This window comes from Acyrthosiphon pisum, chromosome X, assembly GCF_005508785.2.
Source record: "Acyrthosiphon pisum isolate AL4f chromosome X, pea_aphid_22Mar2018_4r6ur, whole genome shotgun sequence".
In the NCBI taxonomy this organism is placed as follows: domain Eukaryota; kingdom Metazoa; phylum Arthropoda; class Insecta; order Hemiptera; family Aphididae; genus Acyrthosiphon; species Acyrthosiphon pisum.
This window is the reverse complement of record NC_042493.1, coordinates 99,416,863-99,425,455: the sequence shown is the minus strand read 5'-3', so window position 1 is coordinate 99,425,455 and position 8,593 is coordinate 99,416,863.

Below are 8,593 nucleotides of genomic sequence, written 5' to 3'. Positions count from 1 at the left end.
CCATAAGGGCTGCTATTCATTATATATATTTCTAAACTTTATTATGTGTTGCTGTGATTTTATTATTTGTATTATTATTGATCTTGTGTATATACAGCAACTAATTTCCACTGAAACGTGTTACCATTTTATTATTAGTTATCTTAAGCACACACTCACACAATTACACACTTACACACTCACCACACACTAGCACTCTTTGGTCTTGCTCGGCGACCCCGTCCACTTCCTTTGAGTCGCTATACACATATACACACCTTTACACAGGTCGGTCGGTGTGTGAGCACAGCGCGCGAAGTATTTAGGTGATCGGGCATCACGGGCTATTATTGTACGTTCCCGGACCAAACAAAATCTATAACACAAAATAAAACAGATTCTTTATATTCTCACTCAGTCTACCTCATAAAGGAACATAATAATTATTATAAATAAAAAAAATATTCATTAAAAAAAAATCGTTATAATAAAATAATATTAAATATTCGAATAGGTATCAAAAAAAAATCGAAAATATATTCATTAAAAAAAATCGTTATAATAAAATAATATAAATAAAATAATTTAAATTTTAAATCCCTGATACCTATTTCCAATTATGGCTAAATACTTAAGTAAATTTTCTGGCGTTTTATTTTTTAGATACTCTTCGTATTGCTTACTCATAAATTCGATTTTCTTTAGTTCTTCCTTCGATTTTGGCTTGATTTTTCCTTTGAAAATGGTTGATAATTTAGTGACGGTCAGTGTTGTATAAAGATAATTTTTTAAATATCTAGATAAAGATAAAAGATAATTGCTTGAATAGTTATCTAGATGAAGATAAAAGATACATAATAATTTAATTATCTAGATAAAGATAAAAAATCATCATTTTTTATCTAGATAAAAAAAAAGATAAAATTTTTTTTTAATATTTACCTATCTACCTATTTATTACAAACCTAAGGTGAATAAAGTATATTATATAATTCATAATATTATGTAACACATCTAAATTTCATAACAGTTGTGAATTATGTAACTTTATAAGTCAATTAAATGTTATTTCAAAAAGTATTTTTTTTTTTTAAGTAATTAAGTAAAGGGCAATTTTCAAAACACCATAAAATTTGATGCCAAAAAACAAAACTTCAAAATATTATTTCGACTTGAAATTTACTTTATACCTACATATATTATATTTTTTAATAATTCATTTATGTTTTACCTAATGAACATAATTAATAGAACCGCATATAGAACCGCAGTACCACACTCACACATACTTATTATTAATAAATTAATCAATAATAATTTTATTTTGTGATAGTTTCAACATTTAATTGCAGAATGCGGGTATCCTGTTGACAGTCGGCGAATACGACGCTGGATACGTAGACCGGGTAGACACGTAGTTTAACCCGAAACGTTTATTAGTTATTACTAAGAACATTTAAAATATGAACATGAAATATCTAATAATTTAAGAATAAAAATATATTTAGATATATTTATAAATTATAAATTATAATGTTTAAATATAAATTTACTATTTTGTAATCAGAATATATAAAATACCTAATTAACATTAATTATAATTTATAATATAAATATTTAAAAATTAAATTTTATCTAGATAAATTTATCTAGATGTTTTAATTATTTATCTTAGATAATAGCTTAGATAACATATTTCCCATTTATCTGTATAAGATAAAAGATAAAAATATACCTATCTAGATAATTTATCTAGATAAAACACAACACTGGTGACGGTTTCTGCCTGAGTTTCCATAAGGGTACTTATAACAACAAATGTCGGAGGATGAGCACTAGTAAACTGGGCGTTATATGTTGCATGGAAACTTTCAGCCCCGTTTGTAGTTCTGAAAATGTATAAATATAGTAAACAATATTTTTTTTTAGACTTATTAGTAAATATATACCTAGGATTTAGTGATGGTGTTTCAGCCCATAAAATAGGTGGAAATAAACAACCAGGTTCAACATACGTCTCCAAAACATTGTCAGAAAATAGTTGTCCATCTGCAATATTTGGACACGTACTTATAAGTTCTACAAAAGCATCCTCTACGTCATCTGGAGCGATGAAAGAAAGTCCAAAAAATGATTTAAGCCATAATTGAAAATCGTTATTTTTATCGTTGCATGCCATTCTTAGTTTTGTATTGCCATTAATCTGAAAATTGATTTTGATTAATTATTTCGAAAAATATTTATATTTATTCAACTTACTTTGCGCCACCAAGCTTGTCCCAAGTGAAAACGGCAAGTTTTAATTTTGACATACGGAAAAACTTCTTTTGTTGCTTCAATAGCACCAATTTCAAAATCAATGTGTACTATTTCAATTATAAAAAGTAGTGATTGCTTTTCACATATACTAATTAAATATTTCCATACATTTATGTATGTGTTTTTAAATTTATCCTTTAGAAAAAAGTATACCAAAGGTACGTAAACACCGTTTTTATAGCCATGAATGGTGTATAATTGCAAAAAAAATTTTGGAGCATAGTCAAATGTTCCGTCCGTAAATATATCTGTGCAACTTGTCAAACATTGAAGATTCTCTTCAGTTGTTAAGCAAATAAAAGTGCAATCATTGGGTAAATGTACAAATTTTTTCCCTCTAAACATTAAAAAATCTTCATTTTGTAACTTGTTCAATTGCGTAATGGCATCTTCTAAAGATGAAGGGTAAGGAGGAAAGTTTTTTCTTCGTTGAATATACATAGCCTTTCTAACTGATTTTATATCATTATATTCTAATTCGGTACTTACGCTATTCATAAGTTGACTTCTAATTATTTTTATTGGCCGGGTAGCTATGGAACTTGTAGCTTTACGTTTACAATTTTCCCTTAGAACTTGCCTTTCGATTTTTTGAGTAGAATCTACCAGGTGACTATGCTCACCAGAACTTTCTATCATTATTTTATTGTCATTTGTCATTAAGACTGTACAAGTACACTGTTTTTACAGCACCTCCATCTGTTGTTTCCATCTTCCCGCTGTCTGACGTGTCGAAATTTGTGTTTCTTCACCACTAATAAATCACTCCCCCTTTCTGAAGTTATCATAAAAATTTCATTTTCCATTTTAAAAAATTAAATATAAACTATATTAAAAATGCGAAAAATGTACGTTGACAGCTGAAACACGAAGACGAACAGGAACACAACTGACATGACAGTAAATACGTATAGACACACAATGCGTGATCATAGTTTAGGTATATTCGTACATGTGAGGGAATTTACAATTATTAAGATAAAAGATCCAATATCCCATGGTCTAAAATATAATTACCTACTTCTTAGTGATGGAAAGTTTGTCTGATATCGGCAATAATAAGCAATAAATAACGTACGGATCGCCACAACCGAAATCAAACCGGATATTTACCGTGCACCTATAATCTGTGTATTTGGCAACGTTGCTTAGAAGTAAAAATAATTTAGCACGCGTAATCGTACGCCTAAAAAGGTACCGCTGATAAGGACCGCGCGCAATCGTATTGCGCCCATTTAGGTATACTTATCTATAGTATTATTAATAATTTTCAAATTAATCATATCATAATATCCATTAGGTAACGCGTTATACATCAACAACAAACCGTGGTACTATCATAGATATATAATAGTATACTTTAGAAGTTTCAAGTACCCACAAGTAATATTATACAATCACAACAAAATAACTAAAATAGTTATTCCAGGTTTTTTAATATGTAATTTCGTCAAAATTCGAACTTAAAATGACTGTAAAAATAAACTGTGCTTATGTATTTCTTAGAATATTTGGTAACAGAATTAAATATTTACGTGGAATCTTGTTTTAAATTTTCAATCCTTAGATATAAAAGTTGAACATTTTATAAATTTTTAACTACAAAATAATTATTCAATTTTAAATTTGATAAATTTTGTCAAAATTTCAACTTCAAATGCTTATAAAAAATAATTGTGCCTATGTATTTTTAATATTTTTCAACTGCTATTGTAACAATGTATCAGGAGCCTTGCATTAAAATTTCACGCATTTTTACCAAACAAATAAAATTTTATTGATATTTATAGAAAAAAAAATTAAAGAAATTGAAAAATGACTCAAAATATTTTGAAAATTTTATCATGTATAGAAAATGGAAATATAAACAACCAGTGAAAATTTCATGTATCTACAATCATTCGTTTTAAAGTTACACCAAAAACCAAAATCAATTTTCTCGAAAACAGATTTTGCGTAAAAATTCCCGTTTTTCCTTAATTTTTCTTTTGTTTTTCACGGCGCTTTTGAAAACTAATTTTACTTTTGACCCCCCCAAAGTACCAACTATATTAACTTTCCTATCAGAAAAGGTACTGTTGAAGAAAATCCAAGCACTTTTTCTGTCCTAAAAGGTGATGACAGACACAAAAAAAAAAAAATAAAAAATATAAAAAAAAAAAAAAACACATCATTGTAAAATCAATACATTCATCGTTCCACTCAAAATCTAAAATATAATTTTAGTTTTCATATGTTTCAATAGTTTCATAGTTTATTATTAAATATTTAAATGAATAATTATTCCCTACGTCTGGATTCGCGTTAATATTAAATATAAATATATGATATAGGTATTGTAATTTAATGTTATTATTTATAAATCATGTCTTTTCGCAGCCCATAAGCAATAGTTATTTATGAAAATATTGTAGGCTGCTTAATATTCAGCTATGATTTGTCAATACCCACTGCAATGCTGTTGTAGTCACCTTATGTCGATTTGTGTTGTCGCCACCTTAAACTAATTAGGTATAGTTCACGATATCTTTGGTGTTATACTGTTGTATATAATATATAGGTAATTTATTTCTTGTGGTGAATGTGCGCAATTAATTTACAATTATTAATTATGAAACGTATATTTACTAAATTATATAATAGTTTATTGATGATTATAATAAAGGTACATTTTATATTATATTATAATCCATATTGCTAAAAATTACATAGGTATACATTTTTTGGGGGCCCCTTAAAAAACTAATCCATGACCAGACTGACACTGGTCTAGCTATCAGTCATTCAATCACATCCGATCATGGACAATATGCGAAGCGTTAGTTGCAAAATTTTTTAGGCCGTGGTTATCTAAAAAAATATCGTTAAACAAAAATTATTATTAAATGGAAATTCGTTGTATGGACAGTTCACTCTATAATATAATATTTATAGTTCTTAATAGTGTCTTAAAAATGTTTGGTGGTGTTATAATTTATTATTTTGAGCTTATAATATTGTATATTTTAATATTTTTTTATTATAATCATAAATTTATAATAATTAAATACTCTAGATGTTGGCTAGTTTTTACGGCTATTATAGATAATATAATCTATGATAATCGTCAGTTGAATATATGATGTTGAACTACTCAACGGTTTGTTTCTGGTAGAACAATAACGTTATAATATAAACACGTTTAATGACACAAATAATATGTCTCGTTGAACACTTGGTGTATTTTAAGTTGCCTATATGGTATTCTGGAAGCCGAAATGACTTACAAGTAACAAACTAACCTATTAGTTGGCAATCGATATTATTATGTTAGCAGAATTTATAACTAAGTTTAATTTCAGTAACAAATTATTTGGCGTTGTACCTAACATCCGTAAAGAAGTTTCACTCAATATATTGCAAGCTTATATTGTTATATTACCATAAAGTAGGTATAAATCTTTTAACAGACAAATTTCTTAAAAACACTGTAATATTTTAATAATATATCAAGTTAAATTAATTGATGTATATATTTTAGTTTCTTTATATAATATATTCGGCATCCAGCAGGCTGTTAAATAAAACAATCTGGCAAAAATCAAAACAGTATAAAATAATGTGTGTTGCATGTCACGTACCCACATATCACAATTTACAACAAATTTACTGTCTCACATCAGTCAGGAGTACCTCCAATAGATAACCATTCTCACTTATCACCATGTACCACGAACTAAGATAGTAGGTAATAATTGTTATCAAATAAATAACAACATAATATTATTATTTTATTGTACACTGACTTTTGAATCATTCGATTACGGTATTTAAATTCGACTACAGACTACATTCGTACAGAGTTCTATTCATACATTTTAATAAAAAATTACCTGGCATAATAGTGTATTCTTTTTAGTAAAACATCCAAAGTATCGACTCGCCACATTACCTTTATTTTCATTTGTAAGTATTATTTACTAGCTGTAGGTACTAATTATATTTCTTAATAATATGGGGTCGGTCTAATTTTTGCTAATTTGTTCACAAATATAGATTAGCAAAAAAATGAAAATAGTAGGAAATAATGGCTAAAAACGAGGCTAAAAATCTTCAAATTATATGATTACCAAATTTCTATCTGGAATAGAATCTGCGATAATCATTTCGCAATCAATGATTATAAACAAGAATCAGTAAATAAGTAGATATTATGTCCAGAGGCTGTCTCAAACATAATCCAAAACACTTGTCTGGAATAGAGAAGTAAAGTAAGCATTAAAAAATAAATATTAATAATTTACATCAACAATGGTAATACTCTGAGCACGACTAGTAAATCATCTAAGAGTTAAAATCATTTATTATAGGTAATTCATGAATTTTTAAAAAAATATTTTTAACAACTTGACATTTTCAGAAAATTATATTTCTTCACCGATGAGTTAGAAGAAAATGAACAGACCGATAAAGAATTTGGAGACCTTACAGTTGATGATTTTAATTCACCCAGAAATGCTTTGGAAACTTATTAATGTCTAATTCACACACACTTATGTAAGTATATTACTAAAATCTCCTATTTTAAATGTTTGCTAAAACCAAAAGTTACTTAAGAGGATGTAGCGTAGTGTTATCTCTCTCTAACCCACGCGCGACATGGACAATTTTACGTTCACAATAATGATTGTAACCATATTAATTTCTCAGATTCAAGTGATTTCATCATAAATCAAATTCAAAACCTAACCTCTTTTAAAATTTTAAGTTAAGAACATTATCTAGGGCACCTCATAAGTGTTTTATTATATTTTAATTTTAAAGTGAGTTATGAGTATTTTAGTAATTTTATGTGCGATTTTAAAATACTCATAATTCGCTTTAAAATTAAAATATAATAAAACACTATGCCCTATATAATGTTCTTAACTTTAATTTTATAAGAGGTCATTTAACTCGAATTCAAGAAATTAATATGGTTATAAACATTAGTGTGAACGTTAAATTTTCCAAGTCGCGCATGGGTCAGAGACAGATAACAAATACTACAATGACATCCTCTTAATGGTTTATCATTTTTAGTTCGTACAGTGGACTATACATATAATGGTTTTCAAAATTGAAATATATGATGTAGTACATAAAAAGAACTAGGAAATCAAGCCAATGTATTGACAATTTTTCAGTGTTGACTTGAAGAAAATTCTACCAGCTCAGATGAAGCCAAACAATATTGGAGTGAATTATGTAACTTAAAATGAAGAATATTATTGTTAGGTTTTTATTTTAAAGCTATTAATTAACATACCCACCTGTTCATGTATATCTAATTGTGTGCTTGGACTTATATTTGTATCGAAAAGGGCTTAGCCTTTTTAGTCAAAATATATTAATAAAAAATAATTAGGTATATGTTACAATCTTAAAATCTCCATAGCTTGCTTTAAAAGTAAAATGGAAACACAGACTTATATACAAATTCTACAAGTCCTCCGTCCTATTTATTATATAATATACTCACTATAGACCACTCTATAGAACTTTAATTTCAATAAATTTGTTTTTGTCTACACTGAAAATAAGTAGATACAGATTTATAAATGAACTTCTTTAATGTTGTTTGTAATTTTCATCTATTGAATTACATTTTTTTATTGTAAATTAATTATTGAGAATTAAGTTCATATAAATTTTATTATTTTGCTCATTAATTAATATTATTAGTTTAATATTGATAAACAATATTCAATTCATTTTTGATACCAAATAATACAAAATACATTGTAATAGAACCTCATGAACTTGTATTATTTATTTGGCAATAAAACTTATTAATTTATGTTCATGTCATGATTACAATAGAATAACTTGTATTTTATTTTTAAAATTAAACACCAATAGTCAATATAGTATTTATTAACATATTATTAGCCATATTAACCAAAACAATTGTCTACGTGTCTTATTTTCAAGTATTAAATATTTAATTTGAAAAATTGGCTGTTTCAAATTTTTTATTTCCATAACTAATTTTTATACATTTTTTCCATTAAAATAGTTTTATAAAAATTTAGTTACTAAGTACTTATTAAAAATTGATGGATACTTTTTACATATAAAATAAGGAAAGGGAATAATTAAGGGGATTGGAAGCGGCGATTTTCTGTCTTGGTCTAACACACGTGAAACATAGGATTATAGACGTGTTCTATTTCCAACGTACCGATTGATATAATAAAGTGATAAGAATTCTGAAAACAGATTTGAATTTGTCGTCAAGTCTACTTGAAATCGACTTTCCCACATTTTTGATTTT